Source organism: Ciconia boyciana, chromosome 1 (assembly GCF_034638445.1).
Source record: "Ciconia boyciana chromosome 1, ASM3463844v1, whole genome shotgun sequence".
Classification (NCBI taxonomy): domain Eukaryota; kingdom Metazoa; phylum Chordata; class Aves; order Ciconiiformes; family Ciconiidae; genus Ciconia; species Ciconia boyciana.
Window position 1 is genome coordinate 46,879,871 of NC_132934.1, and position 27,029 is coordinate 46,906,899.

Consider the following 27,029-nt stretch of genomic DNA (forward strand, 5'->3'; position numbering starts at 1 on the left):
GGGTGCTTACCTGTATCGAAGGGGGAATCAGTTCAGACTGAAAGACAGTAAATGTATATATAGACCTTACAGCAGAAAACTAGAGTAGAATACTGTGCACATAAGGAAAAAAAAATTTTTTTACATCTAATTCCACTGCACATGTCTATCAGTGATCCTATTTTTATTCCAGTAAGTTTGTAGTGTACGTACTAAACCAATGAACATTATTTTTTAATGAAAACTGAATTTCTTTTCATTTGAAAGTACAAATAATCCTATTTCAAGGCAGTTTTCATTTTCTATTAATGGAAGTCATTTGGGAGACTACTACAAAATTTAGTGATGTCAGTGAAAGTCCCACCATTGATGATGATAGACTTTGGAACAGGTTTCTATCCTCTTAATCCATAAACTGCAAAATAACTATTTGAAATAAGTATCAAAATATTGCTTTTAGTAGCAGTTGGACCAAAGGAAAGGTTTTTTGAACGTTTTAAATTTCCATGCTTTCAGATTTGACGCTTTTTTTTTGTCCTCCCCCCCTCCCCCTGCCCCAAATTAAGCTGAACCAAAACTTGGAGCTTCTGGCAACCTTGAATCCTGCAGTTCTTCATTGAAATACCTCCTCCTTCATAGCTGCTTTAGCAGCAATGAAACTGGGAATAATATGTTTTTCAGTGGAGAGAGAGGCAGATGGACAGTTGGCTTCTGGTCTTTGAGAAGACCTGAAAACCCAAGCATGCTTATGATTCTTTGAATGTCATGAAAGCTTCTTCCCCCCACATGCTGCCAAAACCAAACAACTCTCCAAACAAATCCAACATACTAGATGATTTAAACAAAACATTTAGGCCCCAAACCTAATGCATTTGCCTGAAAGTGTTTTCACTAGAACATTTTCAAGCAACCCCACTTTGAATCAATGAGACTGTAACATCAAGAAAATTGTCAGAAAATGAGAAGTGTATCCATGGGTAAATATAGCTATTCTTTCTCAAAAGACATTCATAATACATAAGATTTTCTATGTCTTTTTCTCTCTACTGGTTTTAAAACTCTTTGGAGGCCATTTTTCAAAATGTAACTGTAATTGTACTAGTAAAGATCACAGAATCAGAGCATACATTTGTTCTTAGGTTGCATTTGGTCTTTTCGGCCAAAATAATTAGAGAGTGTTGACATTAAAAACATCCTCATCAAAGCCTAGGAACATATATAAATAGTACGTATTACTGATAGTTCAAGATCCTTTATTAACCAACAGAAATTAAATTATGTTTCCTGAAAAGGTATTAAAGTAAAATACACTGTGTTATTTGACTTTTCTGAATCAGATTTTCTACATCAGAATTCTAACATTGAAATTTCCCTGGTTAGTCACTGGGGTGGCTAATAACCGAAACTCCTTTCTGTCTTCAGCATTTTATCTCACAGCCTGTCTCTCTCACAAATATTGCTATGAAGAATGCCCTCTAATTGAAAGAATTGTGCAACTTCTTTAACTTAAACATTAAGTAAATGTGTAAAAGTAAGTTGTAAATATATATTTTCAATACATCATTCATTTACTGTTTCTATTTATTGAACTAATGTTTTTCAAAATAATTTTAAAGACGTGGAACATGCGGGAAGCATTTTAAAAAAATAGTCTCTCACAGTAACAGACATGAATATGTGAAGCCTGCAAGTTTCATTTAATTCTATTTTATCGACTTACCTTTTATACTATCTTTAAAAGATACTTCATTAAAGCTTTAGTGACGTTATTCTGTTAAAATTGTGACCCTATCAAAATTCATTCATTTTTTCTATCCTTTCTCACATAATGTGATTTACTGAGCTTCCAATATTAACTGGAGTATTTGTTCTAACCCTAAAGTCAACTTTTACTTTGAAAAGTTTAATTCTTTTATGCAGAGAAAATAATCTCCAATGGAAGAGAAAGCAGCAGTACAATGCAATGAAGACCTAGATTTTAATTCGAGTAATTTAATTGCATCGACAGATTTAGCCAAAAGTGAACTCTTGTTGGAATTAACTTATCTATTCTCATGTTAGACCTACTTACTTACTTACTTGGTGTTTAGGGCTGGACATATTTTCATTGGACTTTTGATCTGAAGTCAGAAAGTACTGAAAATATTTTTAATGCCAGATATCATGCTCAATCTATCAGCTTATCAATAAAATATGGGAAGCACTTTACAAAATTAGTATATCTCTAGTTCTGGAGTGCAGTGCCATTAGTTATATCAAATTGAATATCTCCTCTATAAAAGGTGATGCAAAAAGTCTATATCAATATGAATCTGATTGAAGTATCCAGACTAGAGGAAGCTTCCCAGGCTTAGTAAAATAGCTTTGATCCCAAATAACTCTGTGGCTCAGCCTGTTTGTTGCAAACAGTATTTTTTTTTTTTTTAAATTTTCAGGTAACAGACATTAGTGAGCAGCATGTCACAATATCAGGAGTTACTTACTGTAAATAAAAAAAAGTCACAGCAAAATACCACCCAGAACACATAAACAGTTTGATCTTTATTTGATGACATAAAAGATCCTCATGTAGGTGAATATCAACATATTTGTTTACTATGACTAAGTGAAGCATATAGATAAAATGGTTCTCTTCACTGGTGAGAATTACATTGTCCTTCATCTTTAAGTGAAATATATGAAATATATTTTACTTTTCTTGATTTTTACACAAATCCAATAGGATGTTTTGAAAATTGGCAGTGCAGAGCAGCCTGTATTTAGGAAAGGAACCCTGCCTGAAGGCAGGTTTCTAAATATTTATCTGATTAGTTGCCATATGTTGAAATAGGTGGTTGCTTGACAGTGGAAGAGGCTGATTATGAAGCAGCTCTGGAGGCGATATGACTCCATATATTTGGCCTCAGGTTATATGTGTTTGCTGGATGAAAGACACTTGAGCTGCATTCAACTGAATTTGCTCAGGAACTGAAGGAAGTGTAAGTAAGCAATATAGCTCAGCACATTGCTGAGAATCAGATAATTAGTGCTGCCTTGAGATGGAGCTAATTAGCCTGGCCACTAACTACCATGCAAATACAGTTTTACTGTGACCCACAGTTTTACCAATATCCTTGACTTCCCCAGGTAAATATACCAGTTCATTTGGTAATCTTTAACATAACACTATATTGTGCAGACATGTCCAAAAGTGTGATTTTAAGAATCAAACCCTATAAACGATGATTTACAGCTAAAAGTGAATTAAAGAGCTAATTAAAGGTCCTCGGATTAGGGAACACAAATATTTCCTTTTCAGGGAAAAAATTGCTAGCACGAGATATCTCATTCCAACAAAGTCTCAACAGTGGGGCAGTTCAGGAAAGTTAATTTCTTTAGAAGATATGAAGCACCAGTTACTATAACAAATGTTTTGTTTCATTAAAAAGAAGTGAAAAAGCTGAGATATATTTGAGATAAAGAAGTAAATCTGTGCTGAGTTTACACTAAAATCCCTCCAATAATCACATAAGATAAGGGAACCAGACCCATGCAGTAACTGAACAGAAAGGATGTCCATTTAATAATAAAAGGTGGGAATCAGTAGCTTTACAAACTCATGTAACCAATGTACAACATTCAGCTTCTTTCGCCAGGTTCCAGGCCTGGCTATGTTCACTAGTGCAGAACAGGGAAGCCATGTCCAAACAAGCCATACCACCCGGACCCGGACTGAAGCAGTTGCTTACATCTGCACGTTTTGTAATATCAGCAAAATGGTTTGCCTGAGCTAAAAAATCCTGCCTTGATGCTGTCCTGGGTGCAGGTGCCCAGGTGTTGGCAGCGGGAGCTGCAGGGCAGCCTCTGAGGAGAGGCCAGGGCTGCCCCATGCCAGTCACAGCCGGTTCCAGCCGGCTCTAACGGACGCCCGCAGGGCACGGCTGAGCCCCTCAGACAGGACGGTGGCACCTCTGGGAAAATGTATGTAAGAAAGGGCAAAACGATGGGCAGAGGTTGGGGTCTTGCAGCCAGCCGAGGTCAACCCACCACAGACACATTACTCAGAAAAGAAGAGGGTATTAATGTCCATAGTTTATTATTCAAAATTTGCTGGATAGATAGGATCCCACAAATCTGTGCTCAATTCTGTACAAAAGAAAAAATTTAATTTAAAACAATAGTGCAAAATGACTATCATTCATTGTAAAGTCTCTTCAATTTTTTAATCTTTCTTCTTTTCTCTGGTATGTAAAGTTGTTTTTTTTTTATTTGATATGTCCTCCTTCCACATTAGAGCAATTTCGTTCTTTCTGTCTTTTTTCTTGATACTTTTATAATCACTGTAATATAAAAAAAGAAAAAAATCAAAATCAGAAATCCCCCAAATCAGTGCCAAACTCCATTTCTCCTGTGATCTCTAAGTATGTAAACAAGGACATTTTTTAATCTCATTTACATGGTATGTGCTATGTGTTTGTAAATTTGTATCTTTCCGTAGACAATAAGGCCCTTTTGGCATTTTTCTGCCATTGTAACACTCATGGTGAAATTTCCAACTCTTTGAAATATCTCCCTAACAGTCCTAATCTGTCTTGTATTAACAGGGTTTCAAACTTTATGGTTAATATTGTTCAATTTCGTAAGGAGCTTTCAGGTAAATCTTAATGCCAGCATGTAGTTGCATGAGCAGCAGACAAGATTTTTTTGCGGACTATACTCATAAACCATAGCTAACTGTTTAAATCTTACATCAACATATGCTATTTGACCAGCTACATATTAAGCTGAAACCCTATAAGCAAAGCCTGTTTTCAAAAAAATCCATTCCTGTCAGCTACTCTGTTAACAGAGGTGGGGTTGGATAATTTACACTCGTTCTACTAAATAAAAATACAGATCTATGTTTTGACCTACTCAAAACTAAAGAAACATGGTGAGGTCAACAAACTATTTTCGTCATAAGTATTCCATGAGGGATAGCCTTCACTCATCTTGTTAGATACCAATGACAATTTAAATGAGAACAGCCCTTTCAAGATTTTGCCATTGTTAAAGCCTAAGTACTATTTTGATTCATGTGTAACTCTCAGTAATTAAATTCTTCCAGGATGTGTCTCAAAGAGAAGTGAATGTCTCCTGGATAGCTTTGCAGTACCTCTACATTATGTAGCTTTACAGGAGAAACTGAGCTGCAGAAAGACTGATTTGATCTGAACTTTAGAATAACTGAAGAAATGTGACTTTTTATCCCTAGAATTAATTCAATCATGTTTTCCCTGCCATCTATAATCAAAAAGATTCTTTCACTTACTGTGTAATACAGGACAAATCTGTCTCATACAATCATCTCAGCTTCGCTCTCCTGCTGATTACTCTGTACTTCCACCTATTGGGAGGATGTAAATATTACAATACTATTTTTGCTTTAAAACCTAAAATTGTTCTGTGGTAACATGTTTATGATTGGTTTAATTTGTTTGCTTGTTTGCTTGTTTGATCACTTGCTTTTTGAATTTTTTAAATACATGAACTTGGGAAATTCCAATGAAATTGTGTCATCTTTATGAATTTTCTGACCTTTAAGAGGAGCTTGACATTTTTCTTTATCTGGGATTTTATAACATTCTTAAAAGAATTAGGGAAGAAAAAGGGATAGGACAAGGCCATGAAGACACGAGTCTGAAATGCGATAAAGAGGTAAGTATGAGAATGAATAAGGTATTCCTGAATTCTCTGCCACAGATTGTCTGTTTCCCATTTGCTGATGTACAATAGTTTACAAGTTTAAAAGCTCCCAATATTTGAAAAAAGTAAGGGTAAGAGACCGTTCTTAATTCTTCAGAAGGATATAGTGATAAACAACCACAAGTTCGGGTAGCACTACTGATGCTTGATTTTGATTGCCTAGTTTACCTGCTTTTCATTATTTTAAAGTGATTTAGTTAACAGTCAGTATTAAATTAAAAAATCCATTATTTGAAGCATGGGCATGGTGATTTTGAAATTGTAGCCTGTAGTCTAGTAAAGTTAATTTTAAAAGAAAGTCTTTTGTCTGTTGTCTTGGGTTTCCTAGAGAAGGATCCTAAAACACTGGATAAATGTTAGGAGTTATTCCTAAAAAAATTGAAAAATCACTTCACTAAGCAATAGCATCCTTATTACAAGAAACTGAAAACAGTGGTCAAGAGTGCAATACATAGGCAATAGTGTCTCCTCAGATGTTAATATAGAATTTGTTAAGTAGCATCTGTCTCAGGCTTTGCCTATGGTAAATATCATTGCACATAGCTGCAAAGACAATGACAGCCTGTGTGAAAGTAATAGATATTCTTCAAAAACAAAGTAGCTAACCTGTGTAATATATTTCAGAGTTATGAAATTATCTGCTTAACTTAGGTTGCACTATAGTAAAAGTGTGCTTACAGGACTGTTAGCAAGAAAATTATCTTTATGCACCATGTGTCCAACACTTTGGCTATTGTGGGTACTAGTATACTTGCCTATATTGACTAAGACAATTACTCTCATTCTTTATCTGTCAGATTAATACTTAGCATTTTATGCACTTAATACTATATAAAACTTCTGAGCCCAATGAAACTGAAGACACCATTCCACATGTTAATGGGTTTATGAAACAAGTTCCTTCCTATGTGGAAACTCTGGCCAATAGTACATGCTTTAAATGAGTTAAGTCCAGAGCATATTTTTGCTATTTTTGTTCTTAGTCATGCTGTGGTGAGGGACAAGATACTTGATTTGTACATACCTTTGCAGACTATTAATTGTTAATATTATGCTCAGTTATGTGGCCAGTTTACAATGAACTGCTGCCATTTTTATAAGCACTGATACTTTAATTAGGTCTATGTATGGTCCCTAATTGTATAGGGAAATTATCATGGTGAAAGGGGTTTATCAGCATATATATACATAAAATATATGATCAGAGTTTAAAATAACAATTCAATTCTATTTCATTTTACAAATGAAAATTTTGTTTCGTTGTAATTCTAAAATAATGCTTGTTTAAATATTTAAATGGTAACATAGTTTAAGAAATATGGATTAATATAAAATCTATGTAAAACCATGGTTAATGTCGATGGTAATTAGTCATTTTATATCCAGTTCTCGATGTTTATTCCATCTGGTCAAAAATGGACAAATACAGGCCAAATGGGGATGAACTGAACAGATTCAGAAAAGTATTTTAAGTAAGCTCATTAAACCACAAGTTCTGTGGGATGTCTGATTTATTACTTTTCTGTTTAATTGGCTTTTGCAGGGAAGGGAAGGGAAGGGAAGGGAAGGGAAGGGAAGGGAAGGGAAGGGAAGGGAAGGGAAGGGAAGGGAAGGGAAGGGAAGGGAAGGGAAGGGAAGGGAAGGGAAGGGAAGGGAAGGGAAGGGAAGGGAAGGGAAGGGAAGGGAAGGGAAGGAAATCTGTGGTAAAATGGTATTAACCAGGTTCTAAATAGGGCCTCTTAATGCTGTCTGTGACTTTGCAAAATCTGCATGGTATCCCACTGAGTCTCCTAAAGTGCAATGTAGGCTCATCCAGAAAAATTTGAACTAGAGAATTCTTGAAGGAGGAGAGAAATTAATGTTCTCAGTGATGGATGCAATCATCTTTTAACATGTAGAGAGTGTGTTTCTATCCCTACTATTCTGTCACATTCTTCCAAGAATAAAATTTTGCCACCATTCTTGGATCTCCAGCATCACAGTCTAAAACAACTGTTGTAATTTTTGTTATATACATTCTTTGTTTCACAAGGAAAAACCACAGAGGAATCAACTGGCAGTCAGAAGAATATATCTTGTCTTTGTGTTTGGCAAATTAAGAAAAAGCCCTATTGTGTACCTCAACCTCATCACCCTTTACTGATATAACATTTCCTCCACTCAGATAAGAACACTTTTTCTGCACAGAAGAATAATTGGCAAGCTCATGATTGTCTTTTCTGTTGGCTGCTGACATACAACAATCTGGGATAAATGATGAAAAGAACAAAAGGAACACCCAAGCAGATCTCAGCTGCTAAGGAGTTCATTCAGTTTTTATAGCAGCCTTATAGAAGTGAGTGATACATGGGGTAGCTGTTATGTTCATTTTGATATAACTGTGAGAGTCTGACATGTGATTCCTCACTCCATGGATAGCAGTTTCATTGTGTTTTGCCTGGTTTTCCCAGTGTGAAAATCTATGTGCTTGAATGAGATGGGGTTTTTTTTTCTTTTTTTTTTTTTACATGAAAGGGAGTTCACAGAATGCTTCATGTGGTTTACTAATAAAGCCACAATCTGTGAGGTTTTCTTTTACAAATATGTATTAAAAAAGCATTAATCAAGATCTAAATAATGTAATCTACATCTGCTGTTTAGCAAAGATATTTATTTATACTCCCTCAATTAACAATTAAACTCACAATTTGAGGATTTTTCCTTATGCTGTCTGGGTAAAAATAATGTAATTTTACAATATAACAAAAATCATGAGCTTATTAAGAATAAACTCATTACTGTGCAGGTCCTGGTTGACCCCACAAGCCTTGATTCACTATTAAACATTCCCAAATGTTCAGTTCATTATTATATTTCCAAAGGAAGAAATGTTACTCTACTAATCAGTGTACTTTTTAATATAGTGGCTTCTTTTAAAAACAAAAAGCAAACAAAAAATCATATTACTAAGATAAAAAATGGAGTGAGGGTTTTATTCTCTTGAGTGACACAAAGACACAACTTTAAAGGTACTCCCATGGGCACTGGATGCCCACTGTTTGGAATCTCTGTTGACCATTGTATGATGTTGATAGGCCTCCAAAGGTGCTCACGGACTCTTCATCCTCAAGTTTGATGATATGTTATCTTGTGTGTACAAATCCAATGAATTGTTTTACCCCTTGACAATTAATGCAGAATTTTTTTAGTTATTCTTTTTTTTTTTCTTACTGATGACCTTTCTAGACATTTATTTATTTTATTTTCTTCTCATGTGATAACTTTATAACTTTTAGGGACAATGGGGGAGGGAATGTACAGATTTTAATTATTTCTTTTACAGAAGGAGATCATGTTAATACAAAAGAAAAAAGACCCTCCTGAATTTTGTTCTCCAGCCATGTCCATAGTCACTAGTTGGCCATGACTCTGTTATTCTTACAGAGATTCCTTGTTTCTGTAATTTTAGATTTGTTATTGCTTTACTTTTTCTATAGAAACATCTTTCCAAAAATTATACAGTATTCATTCATTAATCTTCAGTCTCTCTGTGGGGAAGTTCTCTGTTGGTGTTGGCTTTACATAGACCTTTATAAAATTTTCCTCAACTGTTATAAGTATCTTCACTGCTCACATCCCAGTTGACTGCCATTTCATTTCAGTGCCTTTTCCTACGTGCAGAAAGTTATTCACAGTCTTTCAACACCTGACGTATGGCACAAGCACCTGTGAGAGATCAAGGTTTAAACAGTGATGCACTGTTAATTATTATAAGAAATAGGCTTTCCAGTTCATAAATTCCCATGAGCCTTTTATATTTTTCAAGCAGCAGTTCTCTTTCCTTGGTTTATTTAGAAACTGGCTGATGAGTTTGCTGCACTGTTGGCCATAGAACTGCTTCTGGGACCATCTTGGGGCCAGGTTGTTGTGGGGCTGGCAAGGCTTCCTTATATTGTCCTGAATGATTTTTCTTTCAGGTCATATTGGTATCTAAGGAATTTTTACATGTCTTTATATGGGCAAATAAGGCCCTATACAAATTCCACTGTTGAGATAGTGTCCAGTTTCAAGTATAGATCTAATGTATTACATATAAACTATTTCTCTGATCTTTTTCTTTTTTTCCCCCTCCCACTATGGTATGAGAACTAAATCCATGTAGTCATCAAATAACGTAGTCAATTATTTCTTCCATAAGACTGTAGCAGATAAAGTTCTCTTTCTTCATAGTTTTAAATGGACCTGTAGAAGACCCACACTTAGTATGGGACATACTAAGCTAACAGAAAATATTTCTAATAACCAGCAGGCGTCACACAGAGGTAGGCAATGACTGACAGAAAGATTAGCTTTTTCTACCAATAATGATATTATCTCCCTAAACAACATAAACCTCTAACACATAGATTCATAATTATTTTTGAATTTTATATTCCTGTGATATTGAGTTTATTTAGTTTATTTGCTGTGAATTAGTATGTCTTTTATTTACACACTATTCATGTTTTCAAATCACCTTTGTTAACAGCATAGAATCATAGAATCATAGAATATCTCAAGTTGGAAGGGATCTATAAGGATCATCGAGTCCAACTCCCTGCTCCTCGCAGGACTACCTAAAAGGTAACCATATGACTAAGAGTGTCATCCAGCTTTAGCATGGTGTTTAAAGATCACAGTTCACAGTGGACTGTTATCACTGTTGCACAGCATTGGATTTCTTTATTCCTTCTGAAGTACTCTGTTAGTGTATTAGCATTTTAAGATGTGTCGTAGAAACAGTCTACTTGTTCTGATAAATTAAATAGTCACTGAATTGTATTGATATAGTAATAGACAAGACTTCATACTACTTATTCTTATGTAGTCTGACCATTAGTGGGTCATGACAATGTCTGAGGAGCAATTCTGCAACCTGAGAATGAAATATATAAAAAAAAGACTTAAGCAGAAATGGTTTTCCACCTAATGGGCTGTTTTGGTTTGGTAGTATAACGTAGCTACCAAACAAAAATACAGCTGGAGTTCCAAAAAAGCAATGCTCCACTTGAGCATGGCTAATGACATAAACACCTTGGGTTTTGTTCTAGCACAGAAATCGTTGCACCCTGCAGTAGAGTTTAGCTCAGACATGCCCATAGGATTTGAGCACCTTATTCTCTAGTGTTATTCAGTTCACAGTGGCCCATCAAGTAAGTGCTATTCTGTCTTCTTTGTAAAGGTTCTGCTAAGACACCACATAAGAACTGTCAACAAACCTAGTCACAAAGTCTTAGTACTAAAGTGCTGCAATGCCCACTTGTTAGGTGCCTTGCATCTAAGATTAGATACTTAATTTCCCTATTGTATTGCATTGCATTGTATTGTATTCCCAATTATATTGGAAGGAACTGAAGAATTCACATACTTTCTAGGAAATATTTATTGTTAGATAATTGGGAAGACGTATTTTTATGTTCTTACCTTCTTTTGGAAGTTTCTCTTTTCTATTTATTTTAAATTTAGGTGCCTAAATTCTAACTTAAGTAGAAAGCATGTTTAAGTTTTCTTTTTAGGTTGAGCACTGACCACCTTTTACAACACAGCAAGATTAAGGGAACTGAGCTGGCATCTGGTAAAGGGTTTACTGGTTACAAGACTGTATTGTAAATAAGCAAATAACCATGTGAATAACATACACAAACATATACCAACAAAAAACAATGAAAAAAACAAAAAAACCCACTGGAAGTATTCCTTTGCTTAGGACTGAAGAATTATAAAAATATGATTGCCAACAGAAAAGGATATAGCTGAACTCTGTGGATTACATATGATGAATATTTCAGCACTTTTTACATTACTGAATATGACTGAAAGTTGAAAACACACTATGATGAAATTAACTGTTAAGTGTTCCAACCTAAGGAGGAGCGATTGGACAAAGATGGATTTTCTTTTCTTACATATGTGTAGCAGCTCACTCTAAAATTACACTGAGCTGACACAGAGTAAAGAGAAAGAATATTTAATATAAGAAACACAGAAAGAAAAGCACAGTAGAGAGAACTGTGTGTGATTTTCTTTCAGAACTTGGCATTATTAACAAGCAGTAATGTAATTGGAAATGTTGTTTACAATGAGGTGCATGCTACTATAACAACAAAACATCTCCTAAAATATGTCTTATAGTGGAAATATTTATATTTATTTATAGTATTTTCCATTGACAACATTAATTAAATTAAATCAACAGATGAGGTAGTTATTAAACTCTTGTCCAGAAACAGTGTCTTGGCAGTACATAAGAAGATGCTTTAAAGGACACAGTTTCTCTACTTATCACACTAATTGCTTCCTATTTAGGCTGGCTGTCATAGAGCTATCTCCCAAACTATGTAGTAGTGAAAGATTACTCTATGGTATTAGCAAGTCAGTGTACATGTGTAGTAGCAGCCTCTCTTTTTTTTTTTCCTTTTTAAAACTGTGTGAAATCATGGGTCAGGCAAAGTTTAAGGATTCTTTGAAGTGCCACTAAAAATTAAAATTATCTGTTTTTCAAAGCTTGGCTGGCCTCAATCCCTATGTCTATTCTGCCCCCTGATGTAGGTTTTTCCCTGTTTGTGTCCTTTCCAGTTGCAAATAAACAATATATTAAACTATTATTTTTAATGGAAGCTATTATGGCTTTGGAACTTAAGGGAAATTAAATGTGTAACTTTAACTGTATGGATAGTATTAGCAAATCATCTACCTCCCTTAAAAAGCAGTTACAAATTATTACCAACTTACAGCAAGTGAAGGATCTACTTAATAACAATGGTGACTTATGATGGTTGTAAAAGCCAACAAAACATTTCATTTTAGAAGTAACTTTATGGGGTGCTATTATGGATCATTGTTGGTAGTATGAAATCAAGTCTTTCATTTTAAATTTTTGGCACAATTCTTTCACAATCTGCAACCTAGCTTTATTTACACTCCTAACAGCTGCTGACACCATCCTCAACACCATGTAAATTAAGCTAACTTCTCAAAGAGGTATTTCTGAAACTAGTCCTAGCAGAAAAAAATGGCTAAGTCACTTCTCAGAGGCTTTTCCTAAAATTTTTGCTAGTTTCTTTAGAACAAATCTCCCATAACCGCAAAAATAGTATTTAAAAAAGAGAAAGAAATAGTTTGTTTCCAACTTGACAAAGTCAGAAATAAAACTGAGACACAGAAATCTTACTTCAGATATGTTCTTAGGTTAATTTGCAGAATGTGACATTTGCTGATTATTTATCCATGGCATATGTATACTAAACCTGCCAGAATCTTTGCTGAATTAATTGTGTCCAGATTAAAAAAAAACAGATTAATATAGATATATCAGTCTAAGATATCTAGGCAAAAGTAGCTCATAAGTGGTCCGGCCCAAATCCAGGCCACAAGATTAGTGTCTTCTCTGTTTCGTTTCAAAATCTGCTATACCTATTTGACTCTGTAGTACATTGGAAGCAAGGACAAGTGTTCTCAAAACTGTTTAGGAGATACCAGCTAGGTGTACCAGCCTTACTACACAGACACTCCAGGAGAGTGGTCATAACAAAAACAAAACCAAAAAAAAGGCACCCCAATTTAACGGGATCTTTTGCATAAAGGTGATGCTTATGCACAGAATTGAGTCTCTTGAACAGGGTGGTGGGTCGCTGTCCATGTGTCCAAGGGCACTTGTAAAGTTTTCTCAACCTGGATGGGATGATAATCCCTGAACCTCTGTTCTGCTGAATTCATTTAGCCAGACAGCCAGCAGTCCCACCCACCCAGTCACACACATGCACGATGCCTGCTACTGACTGTCTTAAACTACATACAAAACATCATTCCAGAGCCTACAGGAACAGTTTCTACTGACTATTTGCAAGTACCTCATCTGTGTACCTTTTGGTCAATCCTACAGCAGGAACCACTTGGGAGAGCCTCTGGGATGGCCAGGCTCTCCACTCTTGCCATACTGTTCATTTCCAGTTCAAGGGACAGGAAGACTATATGGTGTAGTCTCAGGCCAAGGAGGGTCTGTAGATACTGCATCAGAAACCAGACTTTAGACCCCAACTGTAAGAACAGGAAAAGCAATAGAGCACAAGCTTCAACCTAAACATGCTGAGTTATCTCACCTGAATGAAAAATTAATTTGTTTGATAAACAATTAGTCAGACACATAATAAATGTAAACATAAACTGAGAAATGCAAATCTCTTTCCCGTGTTTTGTCTTTTGTTTTCTTCTGAATGCCTTATTTCTGTTATTCATTCAGTAACAATAACTGAAAATGAATTTAGTATCAGCATGCATTTGGACGGTAAAATCTGTATTGCCTTGTCCTAAATAAGCTTATTAAGGCATCAAATGAAGCTGGCTTCCTGCCTGCTTTTTGATGAACAGATGCACAGAACAAGGGTAACAAAGTGTATAAATTAGAACATTAGATGTGAATGCTTTTTTGTAGCCTAAAACTTTATAGATAAGTGTTATGCAAGCACTGGTTTTTTTGGGTGGGAGGGGATAGATTTTTTAATTTTTATGTTTTAGCCTGGAGAATTAAATTCATCTTTCTTGTCAATAAAAGAAAATAAAATATGAATTATGATTAGACCGAGTTTTAAGTACATAGTGCTGACTAGATGAAGACCAGCAAATCAGAAAGTTTAAGTAAATCTCTGGTCTGACTCCAGTTCCTTAACTGTTATTCATGTTGAGTAGTATAGCCTTATCACACGTTACATTGATTTCAATACATAAAGGTGGTGAAATTAAACCACCGTTGAAGGCATCTTATATTTGAAATTACAATGTCTTTATCAAGGCTAAAATAAATGTTTATGGACCCCTGATAGTAATGTTCAAAAGAAAAAAATTTAGTTCAAGATTTTCGCTTGTTGTGTATTTTATTATTCCCTGGTTTGAATGTAACATAAGCTGCAGATAACATTACCCTTAATTTTTGGTTTAGACTGAATAAGGAGTTTATGGTCATTTTGACCATATAAACAAAAATATAATGTTGAGGAGTTGTATTTTCAAGCGTTTTCAAGCAGTAAAGCATGATGTACAGAATTCATAAACATTGATACTTTCCAAATCAGAGATCAAATGCTCCTTTAATAATGTCACCCTACAATGCAGTTGACTGCAGTCAGTTTACTGTGTATATGCATCCATGACAGCCAATAAAAATATGTAATGCCTTTAGAAAATACAGCAGGATTTAACACAGTTATGTAAAGAAAGAGTATCAAATTTAAAAGCTTAAAGTGCCTCTAAGACCTGCGCAAAACTTGGAATTATGTTATGCGTAGAAAAAATTAACAAATGTACCATCAAATTAATTTTGATATGTAAAGCAAAACAAATTTCTTAAGTATTTCTTTGTCTTTGATGAAAATGAATTACACAAAAGCAAACTCAGTCTCCATATGGAACTATTTTTAGTGTATTCCCATTGACATAAATGAGGCTAGAAATAGTAGAAATAGAATGTAATTCAATAGCACAAAGGCCAGGGTCATACACTTGGGGGCTAATAGTAGTTTCTACTAGAACCTGAGAGCGTATCATTTGGAAACAGAGGAGGACAAAAGCATGGGAGTATTACCTGATCACAATATGACCATGAGCCACCAATGTGCTATGTCTGGAAAAAATGCAAATTTGATCTTAAAGCACATCAAGCATGGGTTTTTTTGAGCAGTGATAAGATGTTCATGTTATTGTACAAGACATTGGTCGGCAGAAGTGGCTACTACTCTAGCTCCTGTCTGTTCACATTCTTCCCAAGTCAGCTCCTCCTGTTCCCACTTGTACCAGAACAAGCCTTTGAACAGGGAACAGTGAGACAAGTCTAAGGCCTCTGACAGCAAAATTCTTAGACTGAAAAGACTTTGAAGCATGTTACAGGACTGATCAGAGGGATAAAGATGAGGTAAAACAGAATGATTTTGGTGTAAGGTTGCTTAGATTTTTTCTCTCCTATGGAAAACATAAAAGAATGACAAGGCAGGATATGAAAGTTTTTCCTGGGAGCTCAGCTTCACACATCTAAATGTATCATGACAGTGTGATCTTGGATGCAACGAGACTGCAGGGACACTACATGTCTGTTACTGTGATTGTCTTTGCTTCTACCCAAAACTAAGAAGCAGAGAAACATACTGAGCTGAATAGTATTCCTGCATAACTTAGATATCACGAAGATTTCTGTATTCATGACAAGCTTTTATGTGGGAGGTATGAAAGAAACAGATATTATTCTAAAGATTAGCAAGGGCCACTGGAAACAATCACTTCATAATAACTCTTATGACAGAGCATGTACACAGACTTATCACTAAAGAACCCAGCAGAAAATGCATACTGACTCTGCAAAACTGAGACATTACTTTCCAGGACATATACTGGTAGTAGTATTTGTCCTGTGGGAAAAAATCTGGAAGGTAGAAAAAGAAATTCCCAGGATATGATCAACAGTACAAAATCTATAGGAAGACAAAGGCAAATAGCTATTTTCCCAGATTCAGGTGATGAATAGCAATAAATGTAATGACTGAGAGCAGAAATTTTCAGTGAGGAAGACATTGCTGAAATTTAGCCTCTGGTTACCCAAAGGCTGCCACTGTACGTACTGATAGAAGATGGACTGGTATTTATTCAACCATGCTGTCTGTAACAATACAACAGTGGCAATGAGTAGTCTGATTGCAATTGTATTTTGGAGCAATTTGTAATTTCCTCCTAGCAGTACCAATGCATAATAATATCAGATCTGAAACATGATGTATGATAACAAAACAACTACATGGCCAAATGCAGGCCATCAGTAATAAATCACTCAGTCATGCAATCACATACACAAAAATGTAAAGTACGCAGGAACACCACACTACTGAGCAACATAAATAATTAAGTAATAAAGTGATATCAAACATCTTATGTCTGAAAAAGAATTAACATCATGGACCATAATCAGCATCCCTCCCAAAATGCAAGGAAATAGTTCAGACAAATGGACACTAAGAGAGCCAGCTACTCTTTTCATTACTTATGGAACCATCACAAAACCAGTCTCACATGTTCCCTACTGCAGATACTTATGAAGCGTACAGAAGGAACACATTCTATCATGAACGAAATGCCAGGGTAGACTGGCAGAGAAAAACAAGTGCAAAAACCTTTTTGTTAAAGGAAGGATCTATGGTGTCTCAATGCACTAAATAGAACACTGAATATAAATAGATAACCTGTATGTCTGAGGTTGTACTTGCTGACTGAGGAGGAGATAGCTGATTTATCAAATGGTAAGGATGGCAAAAAAGGGTTATAACATACAATCTCCAGAGAATGTCTTCTAGAATTTTTGGTAGGTATCAAAACAAATATGCACATGTCCTCCAGCATAAACTGAACCAATTTCTAAGCATCAAGTTCATAAGCACTATGCTCTTATTCTTAGAAAAGGAAGGGTCAAAGCAGAGTCTTTTCAGGACTGTTCATAAGAATATTGAGCGTTAACATCAAAACAACTACTTGCAGGCATCTAGGGAAAAAAAATACATTGACTTCTGAAAGATAAAGCCTATGAAAGAGTGAAATATAAATAATCCATTAATACAAAGGAAAAAGAAAATATATATCAGGGTTCTGTTGTGAGAACTCAGATGTAGTGTGACTTCTTTTTGTAGATTAACAGACAGTGAAGGAAGTAAATATTTGTAATAAAAACCACACCTATGTAAGTCTGAATGATTAACATAAGATAGTCATAGGTAATAATATCCTTTAATCTTGAAGAAAGACACCGCTGGAAATTACCAAGAAATACTTGCTAAGAGAATCTCAACGGGAAAATAACGATAAAAAAATCCCTTATTGTCCATTTAAGAATGTAATTGAGGTGCAGAATTTGTTCTAGGACATTTTGGAAAGTATCATGAAGAGGTCCCTGTGTGGAGGCAAGTTCCAAATGCTAGATGCATAATAGGTACTTTGAACAAACTGTCTTTCAGAAAACAGCACAGAAGGCTCTGTGCAATAGTAGATGGTTTAAAATTATGTTGAACATCCTACATGTATCTGATGGAAAACACAATAAAACACTGAACAAAACAATAGAACAGTGAAACAATTCACATCTTTATGCTAATAATGTCACCAGATGTAAGGGAATGAAATATAATTAGAGATTACTCAGTTTATTCAAATATAAACAAAGAGAAAGAGGAGTACAGAAGAGATGGAATGGAAAAAGAATATTTTTCTTCCAACTAGGTACAATTTTTTTTGGTAACCTAATGTATGAGGCAGTTATCCAAAACAGGGGAAACATAGTTCATTTTCTTTCAGTAAATAAAATTTTAAACTGACATTGCCCTGTTTCCAGAGTTCTCAAAAATCTTTTAAAAAGCTATCCTGTTGCCATGCAATATTTGTGTAAGAATCTAGAGATGCGTGTGGTTGGGGTGCTTTGGGATGTGCCCAAATGCAGAAGAGGGAACGAAGCTTTTGTTTCCTTTCCCACTTCTCCTAAATACACAACTTGGGTGAAACCAGCAGAACATCACTTGTTTCTTATGTGAGGGAAATAATTACTGCTCACCACTTCTTTTTATTTTATTGCAAATTCTCTAAATGTAGAAATTCATGTCAAATATTTGTGTTTTGTTGGTTTTTTTAATCCCCTCTTGAAAATATTTATTCCTTCCATTGGGAAAAAAGTAACAAAACAATGGAAATGTTTCTATTTTTACATATTCTAGGCTGAAATGTATTTTTGACATCTTGGTTTTGTTACTAATATATAAACTGAGAAACTAAAAATGTCACAAACTGAGGAGAGGACAGAGCAAATGAAAACAAACAGAGGAATTTACTGCCTCAGATTGAATGCCCAATATAAAACATATTCTGGAAAGAGCTACAGAGAGAATACTGTTTAGCAGAGGAAAAATTTTACAGCCTTATGGAATCTTAATACTGTGCTGAAAAAGTGTAATCTGATTCAAATCTAATGCTAGAAGCTATATAGACACACCAGAAGGCTATATGAATTCAAGGAAGTGGAGCTACCAGGAGGCCATACATAAAAAAGCTATGACCAAGATACCAAAATTTTATTTTTCATGCTATGAAGAATGCACTGAGAAGGACATGTCTTCAGGAAGACAATGCTGATGGTTTTAGGAAACGTGCTTGGTGGCCACAACACACTGAGGCTGAACAGAACTGATTCAAGATCATTTGGGAATCCGAGCACAGCATTGGGGAATCTCTCTGGCAGCCCACAGAGATGAGAAGATTGAGTTGCCAATAAGGATGACCAAAAGACTGACTTCTTCCTGGCACTGTCAGATCAGCTCAGTACAGCTTGTAGTCTATTACAGATGCTGATAGGGTGGACACTGAGAGTTGCTTGCCATGAATGATACAAGGCTGCAATGGAAAACAGAAGAACAGACTTAATGCATAGATAAAGTAAGCAATTTTCTGGGGGAATAACAATGTCTGTGAGGAGCAGGCATGGATCTACTGCCCACCTAATGATGGCATAGCACTGGAGGAGAGGCCACTTTCATCTCCTAACATGCATAAGCCACAGCCCTTCTAGCAGGAAAGTACCCCCAGTGATAGCAGAAGCTGCAGAACTGTCTCAGTTCTTATTTTTCCCTTATGTATGAGAGCATCCCTCTATCCTTAGGTCCCATGCAACACATTAAGCAAAAGTTGGTAGAGCAGCTGAAAAGTTCCTCCCTTCACTCAGCACAATGGCCTGTTGTTTGCAGTTGTTTTGTTTTGTTTTCTCTCCTCTGGAAGGAGGGGCATATGAGTTCAAAATCCTTTAGTTGAGAAAGGTATCTCGAGAATTTCAGAAGTCCACCTCCAATAAGAAATATTAGAATTTATTTAATTTACTACAATAAGCTACTTCTGAATAATAGAATATCAGATCAAGCTGACAAAAAATAAACCCTTTTAAGATTAATTTATTCTAATTGGTAAGATTTTTGTTGCTCTATGGCAATAATTTTTTTCCACTCAGGCTGTAAGTAATCAATACCTATAGTCTTTCCCTTTGCTGCAAGACTTGGCTGAGAGAAAGAAAATTTATTACAAGTGTACAAAAGAGGTAATGATAAGAGAGGTTGTCCAGCTGCATGACTGCAATTATGTCATAATATGTAGGAGTATATGTTTCAGTGACCACTGCTAAAACAATAAATCTTTCCTGTGATAAAGTCAACCTAGTTTATTATGTTAACCTCATGTGTGCATTGCTGCAGTCTGTGCTACTGATAATATTACTTTGAGATTCTTGGGTGAAAGGGCCTTTGTAAAGTGCTTTACAAATAGATTAAGAGTCAATTAAATCCACATTTCAGATTAATAAATCAGCTCAAAAAACTTTGTTATGCTCTGGCTCACTGGTGTGGTTCAGAATGAAAAAGATAATCCTTGATTTGCAAATATGAATTAGTAGCTATTTCTAACAGCTAAATGGCTTTCTTTCCATCTTGCACTCTGCTTACAATCATTGCTCAAAAGAAAATGAGAAAAATTGTCTGAATGCCAGAAATGATAATTTAGATAGAAATGCTCCCTGGTCTGTTGCCAAACACTTAGAAAGGTTAATAAAAACATTAATACTGTACTGTACTGGAAAAGTGGGTATTGTTATCTCAGATTATAAACTTACCTTAGTCATAAACTTAGATTTTATTTTCTAAGTAAGAACAAAGTTTAATGGAGAATTTGAAATAAAAATAAATGATCTGACAAGGAAAGAAGAATTTATTGGTCTGAAATGAAAAAAAAGCTGCAGTTTTGGCTTCATACATTGACTGTAAAATAAGGAGTCTGTTTATATAAAACAGAATAAAATGTAAAACAAGAGAGACTAAGATTCTGCATAGCATATACAAATACGCTTTCAAGACTTGGTGATATTTTACATCTACTTGATATCTGCAGGGTGTATTTTTAGAGTAATTCGAATCATAGATGGAAGAGTTCTATCAAGTTGTCATGCAGTTCATCTTATTACTAATGAAGAATTGTTCCCTAAACACAGTTTGTAATGCTTTATCCTCTCTGGTTTAAGTACCCAAAGACATGGGTGCTCCTGCAGGATTCATTAAGAGATTGTTCTACACGAGTGAATCTCACTGTCTGTAAATGTGTCCCACCATTCAACTTAATTATTTCCCTTTTTATTAGTTAAGATATGTTTCATAATCCTAAATATTTCTTTATGTGACTTGGTGTTTAAATATTAGTAAGTGATAGGGCATGTAGGACTCATATTCATAGCTGATAACACAGTTTAGATGTATGCTTTCGATAATACATTTTGTTTACCATTGCTCACCAGAAGATTTCTGAGGTTCTTTAATTTCCTGTGCAGTCCTTTCCACTAATGTTGCTGACTTCTCCTTGCTATGACTTTTTTATGGGGAAGAGAATTGTTTAAGGCTCCTTCATGTTGTCCTAAAAAAATCTAATTATTTTAAAAAACTTTACTTAAGTAATGAGAAACCATACAGCATTGCCTATAGAACACAGTACCATGTAGTGTGCGCTCATATAGCTCTTCATGCTTCATAAAACTACACTTCATGGAGTATAGACTTGTCTGTTTATTGATGTCTGTAACCTAGACAAACATCTCCCCTCTTTGAGGCTACCCTATTTTACATCAGTTTGATTTTCTATGCACCCTAACACAAGGACCAAGTCTTTTTAAATTACTGCAATTTAACACTGTTCAATAGAGTTTAGTTGTTTGAATTTGAGGAATGGACACTCAAGCAAGTAGTTTTCGGGTAAGATAGCATGTAGATGTATCACACGTAAGTTAGAGCACTAAATGTAAGAAGCATGCTCTGAGGTAGCTTTTCCCTCAGGACAAACGGGACTGGTGTGTGCAGTTGTTCAACTGATCGGTGTTGGTATTCCACAAATTCATCCCCCATAACCTCACAGAAATGTGGTAGTGTACTCATATTCTCAGTGACAGATCAGGTCCATAAGGTTTGTATGGTCGAGGTTACAGTCTGCAGCTAAGTGCATTAACTTCAAAGAACTTAGAAGAAAGATGATCAGTTCTCTGTCTCTCTTCTGTCTTTTCCTTTTCTCCTTACCTGTTTGTGTTGACTAGCCACAAACTCAACAAATGATTGAAATAGTGGGGGACAAGAAAAGAAATAGAAATGGTGAAAAAGTACATCATGTTGATGTATATAACAATACACTGAACAGAGACTCGGTGGAAGAATTCACATCTAGGTCATTTTTAGAAGGTACTATAAATACAGAAATACAAGCAGGGAAGTATATGAGAGCTTAAGAAAGAGCCAAAGAAGTATTCAGATAAAAATGATGTTTCTAAAATGGGTTGCACAATGAAAATACTGTCTGATGTCATTTTTGGGATGTTAAAATCTATCTTTGTCAACTTGCGGAGAACAGATAATGTCACATGTTGCCTGGCAAATGTGACTTTGCCATTACTGGCAATGGTCACAGGCTTTGTATGAACCTGCGGGCTCTCAGGACTTGTCTGGGCTTGTCTTGGCCTGACCTGGTTTTACTTTATTTTAACTGCTGTCCCCCTGCCAAGTGACTATTGCCCAGCCTGTTTTAGCTAAAACCCTGTGAATACCTTATGGTGAAGGTCTGACAAACCTCGGACAAAGTGACTGTGAAGCAAACAATATCCCTTTGCCTCCTCTGAGACTGGGGGAAGCTATTCCAGGCTTTGTGGGGAATGGATGAGAAAGAAGCAACCTGTGTAAAGGAAACATGTAGAGGGAAACCCAGGCAGACCCGAAGAGTGATGTGGAAGGAAGCTTCTACATCACACTCCTCCCAGCAGAGAGGAGGGAGAAGTGCCCACCATGAGCTCCCAGCAAAGACCTTGGGATACTGACTGCTTCTACTAACTTCCCCCTCCTTCTGTTTGAGGAAGACTGAAGTGTTAGATGTAGGACCAGAGAATTATTGGAAGGGTGATTGTAACACCTGAGAAAGCGGATATCTAATTGGAAGGTTTTATACAACCTTTTTAGCAGTATGAGGCTCATACATGCCATATTAGATAATTTGATGTGTTCATGCAATAATTGGCCTAATAATGATTTCTTTACTCCCTGTGTTCTCCTTTGCCCATAACAAGATTTTGAGTGTAACTTCTAAGAGTAATGGAAAAGGCAAACATGCTTTAAAGAAAGACCTAATCAAATAACTATCTGTAATCACATGGGAAGAACAAATTGGGAAGAGTCATATTGAGTTTTTCAAAAAACAAACCAAGTCAAACTAATTTCATTTCCTTCCATGAAAGGACAGTAGGCTTTGCAGATTGAGACTTTTGAGAAAAGGAGTCAGCTTGAAAAGACATATAAAAGAAGCATGGAAATTTGTGACTGTGGGGCTCGACATTGCACAACAGTGCAACAATCAGACTGAGTTTGATGCTGGCAAAAGTCACCTGCCAGCATCTGCCTAGGCCTGTCCGAACATCCTTCCCTTTGAATGCCATGAGCAGCTTAAATTCAACTAGACATTTGATGCTAAGGGGTGCAACAAGTAGGGACTCACAAGTCAGGTTTGTATATATGACCTCACAGGGTGCTTTCTCACTGGTGTGTGGATTAGTGGGTTGTGGGGAGGAGCACAACTGCACATAAAGTTAGAAGCCCCCCTTCCATCTCCAACAAGAGGTGTAAGTAAGTAAGCGAAGCCTTGCCTGGAAGAGGTGGGAGGTATTTGTAACCCCCATGTCCTGTAAGAGAGGAGAGGGAAGGGCACATAACCATGCATATTTCTGAGGGGGGCAGGTGGGGGTGAGAGCTTGTGGGGATTAGTTATAGAAGGGTGATGAAATCTGTAGGTGTTTACAAGCGTTTTGTGAATGCCCAGTGTTGTATCTGTTTTATTGATTCTGTAGTTCAGAGATTGTTGGTTAATTGCATTTCATTAATATTAAATCTATAAACTGCTTCAATCCTGATTTGATATAAATCACATGAGGAATTTATTCCAGTGACTGATGCTTCAGTAAGAAATAGTAATCTGCTATGGCTCAGACAAAAAGCCACATGTTTCAGTGAAGAAGAGATTCAAGCTGACTATTAGGAAAATCCTTCCAAAAGTAAAAGATAATGAAACACTGGAGTACGTTCAGACAACTGTCATCATTAGAAGTTTTTAAGAGTATTGGAAGATTTCTAAGAAGAGATTGGATAAATATGTATCAGTAAAACAGAAATAAAGTTAAAGTGTCTTCAGAATGGGAAGAAATTCCAAAATCCAAGACAAAAGGATTTATACATTATGTATTCCTTTAGCCTATACATTCAGGTAAATATATTAAGTGAAAATAATCAGCCAGAGTTGAGAAGTGGCTAATAAAATGGTGAAAAATAGCACAAGAAGGCATAGCAAAAAGGAACAATTTAGAATGTGTAAGGACTTGACAGTGACCTTGAGCACATACTGGGACCATAAAAGTATAGTATGATATTTTATTTGTTTTGATGCAAGCAGCATTATGTAGGGATTCCTATCAGTTCAGTAGCTCATTTTACAATATACTATAAGAAGAGCAGTCACTGTCAACCCATCATTAATTTGATGGGCTGAATAAAGAACTATCTGTGAACAACTGTATTCATTTAAATGCTGTTATAACATCATGGTTTCAATTGTGGCAAAGCTGAAGAATATTTCTGGTTGCTATATTGCTGCTGTATGTATGAATGACACTGAAAGTAGCAAATATTTCTAGTACAGCCATTCATTCCATACTGATAAGATACTCTAAGACGAGATCATGATCTGGGGCACTATCCAGTTTGACTGAGGAAATTTCACTCCTGTGAGATGTTTCTAGCATCAATTTATATCCAGGCAGAATAGATATGAAGCATAGCAAGGTTACCATAATCTTTCATGTTTTTCCCCATCACACACGAGAACTCTTAATCTCAAGGACTTTATTAAGATGAATTTAGCTGATATCATTGTTACAATTGGAAATTCTAGCAAAATAAATAAAAAACCAAAAAAAGTAATAAAAATAGCTTCAAGTAACTAAAGACAATCAATACAGAATAGTAGTATATAGCAATAGTAGTAGAATAGTAGTAATTAACATAGAGGAATCTACCTTAAATTATAGCAAAAATGAATATATTCCTTTACAGATCACTGTATATAATAACTGATCCCAGTTGTGCTATACCTTAGTTCTGAATGTGTTGGGTTTTCTACTCTTTACATGGTTTCATGTTTATAATTTTCTGGAAGTGATATACTTAAGTTATTTGTGATATATTAAAATGTCAGAGTTTTCTTTTGGAGAGGTTTTTTCCCCTTCCCATTGGATTTCTTTTTTATTCTTTTCTTTTCTTTTTTTCTTCTGTGACCAAATTGCTCATGATTTGGTCTGAACTAATCCTGTAATTCATGTTGCTCCATTCACTGACACAGTGAAAACTGAGGCATTGTTCAAATGGTCACTTTAATTCAACATTAGCCCTAATTTGTCCCTGGACAGTATGGCCCAAATTTTTCCCCTGCCTGGCCACTTCTGCCCCCTCCTTATCATTGGCGCAGTGTTGACACAAGCAATATGTATAACTGCAAAATTAGCTGAATCAGGGAATTGATCTGACTGTGAATTATTTTTTTCACTGGTTAGATTATCTGCGAGGGAGGAGGCTATTTTCCACTGGATAATGCCCATGGACTGAGTTGCCTTTCCTCAGTCACCCAGCTAAATGCCTAAATTTCTTTCAAATAAACAACTCCTGCTGTATTACATTTCAAGTACTATTGTTTAAAATGAACTAATAACTGCAAAAATATGGAAGCAAAAAGTAACTGCAAAAATTTTATGAATTATGTAATACTTAAAGCCTAGCATAATGTCAACAGTATGCTAAGTCTGGTTTAGGTATGGGTTACTTTAGTTATTCTTCAGAAAATACCTGGTGGACCAGAGTAAACCCTAATTTTACTGTGCTGCCTTATTTGAAACTGCAGGATTGCTTTTCCTGTTTTCTTTTAAGTGGAGTGGAAAAATATTGCAGTTTGCATATATAACATTAAATATTACAAGGGTACAGGAAGTATTGGTAAGTACAGCAAGTAGAAAGGTGAACATTTCAGCCTTAATTATGTATTTATATACATGATTTTTGGCTACATTGTGCTTTTGAGTCCTCCCTCAAGGTTAAATGTCCTTTCATCATGGTGACTACTGTAGTTAATGTGAAATTCACACATAAGATAGGAAGTTGTAGTTGATTGGAAGTTTTAAACACATAATTTTTAAGTATTACAATTGAAATATTGTCTTAAATTAAACTGGTTCTTGATCTAGATAGATCTTAATAAAGCTGAGGGTTTAGTCTATATTTTCTTCTTGTTTTGGTAAATTTCCTTAGCACTGAGTTGAGTGAGAGGTTTGCTTAGCAAACTCTTGCAGAACTTTGTTTTTAAATGCGAATCTACTAGTGAATTTTTGGAATATTGATTAAGACTGGAAAAGCTACCAAGTAGCTATCTAAGTCTTTGAAGATTATCAAGGTTCTTAAGTGGGGGGGGGGGGGGGGGAAACAGGACTGAAAAATTTATGGAATAAAGGAATTTTCTGGTCAAATGCTGATTACTGATGAAACCAATTATATTTCTGCTCAGTTTCATCTCCTTCAAGTTAACTGGTCAAAATGAACCAGTTTCTCAGTTATTTCCCTTCTTCTCGTCACAATATAAGTTTTCCTAGGCCAAGCAACCAAGTAACCAAGTCTTCTTTCTACATTATAGAATATATTTTATCAGGCAAGGTGCTTATCCTAAATGATGTGTCTCCTTTGTAGCCTAGATAAGTTTGTCTGTCTAAGATCTGTGAAACCCCCAAAAGCCACTTTCTCTCCTATTGCGGTCTCCCTGCACAATGCCCCTTTTTACTTCCTACTGGGTGTTATATCTCCGAGGGTTGAAGCATTAAGCTACGTTTCTGCTGACCATAACATCCCATGAAGCTCAGTAGCAGTGCTGAATAGCATCTACCAAGTTACAGTGAAAATCAAAACATATCTTCCAGATGAAGGCCATTCATTTAATTCAGCTGGTCACCACCCAGCAAGACATCACAACTAAAATGTAGCCTGGGCATCCCAGCTAAGGAGCAGAAGGAGAACTGATCCAATTCCAACAAATTGCTATATAAAGTAGAACTGCACACCCTTCCTGAAATCCTGAATAAAACACTCTCATGTGTGCCCCTCACTTAGCTTGTTTTTCAATCACTCATGACTAAAAGCCCCATG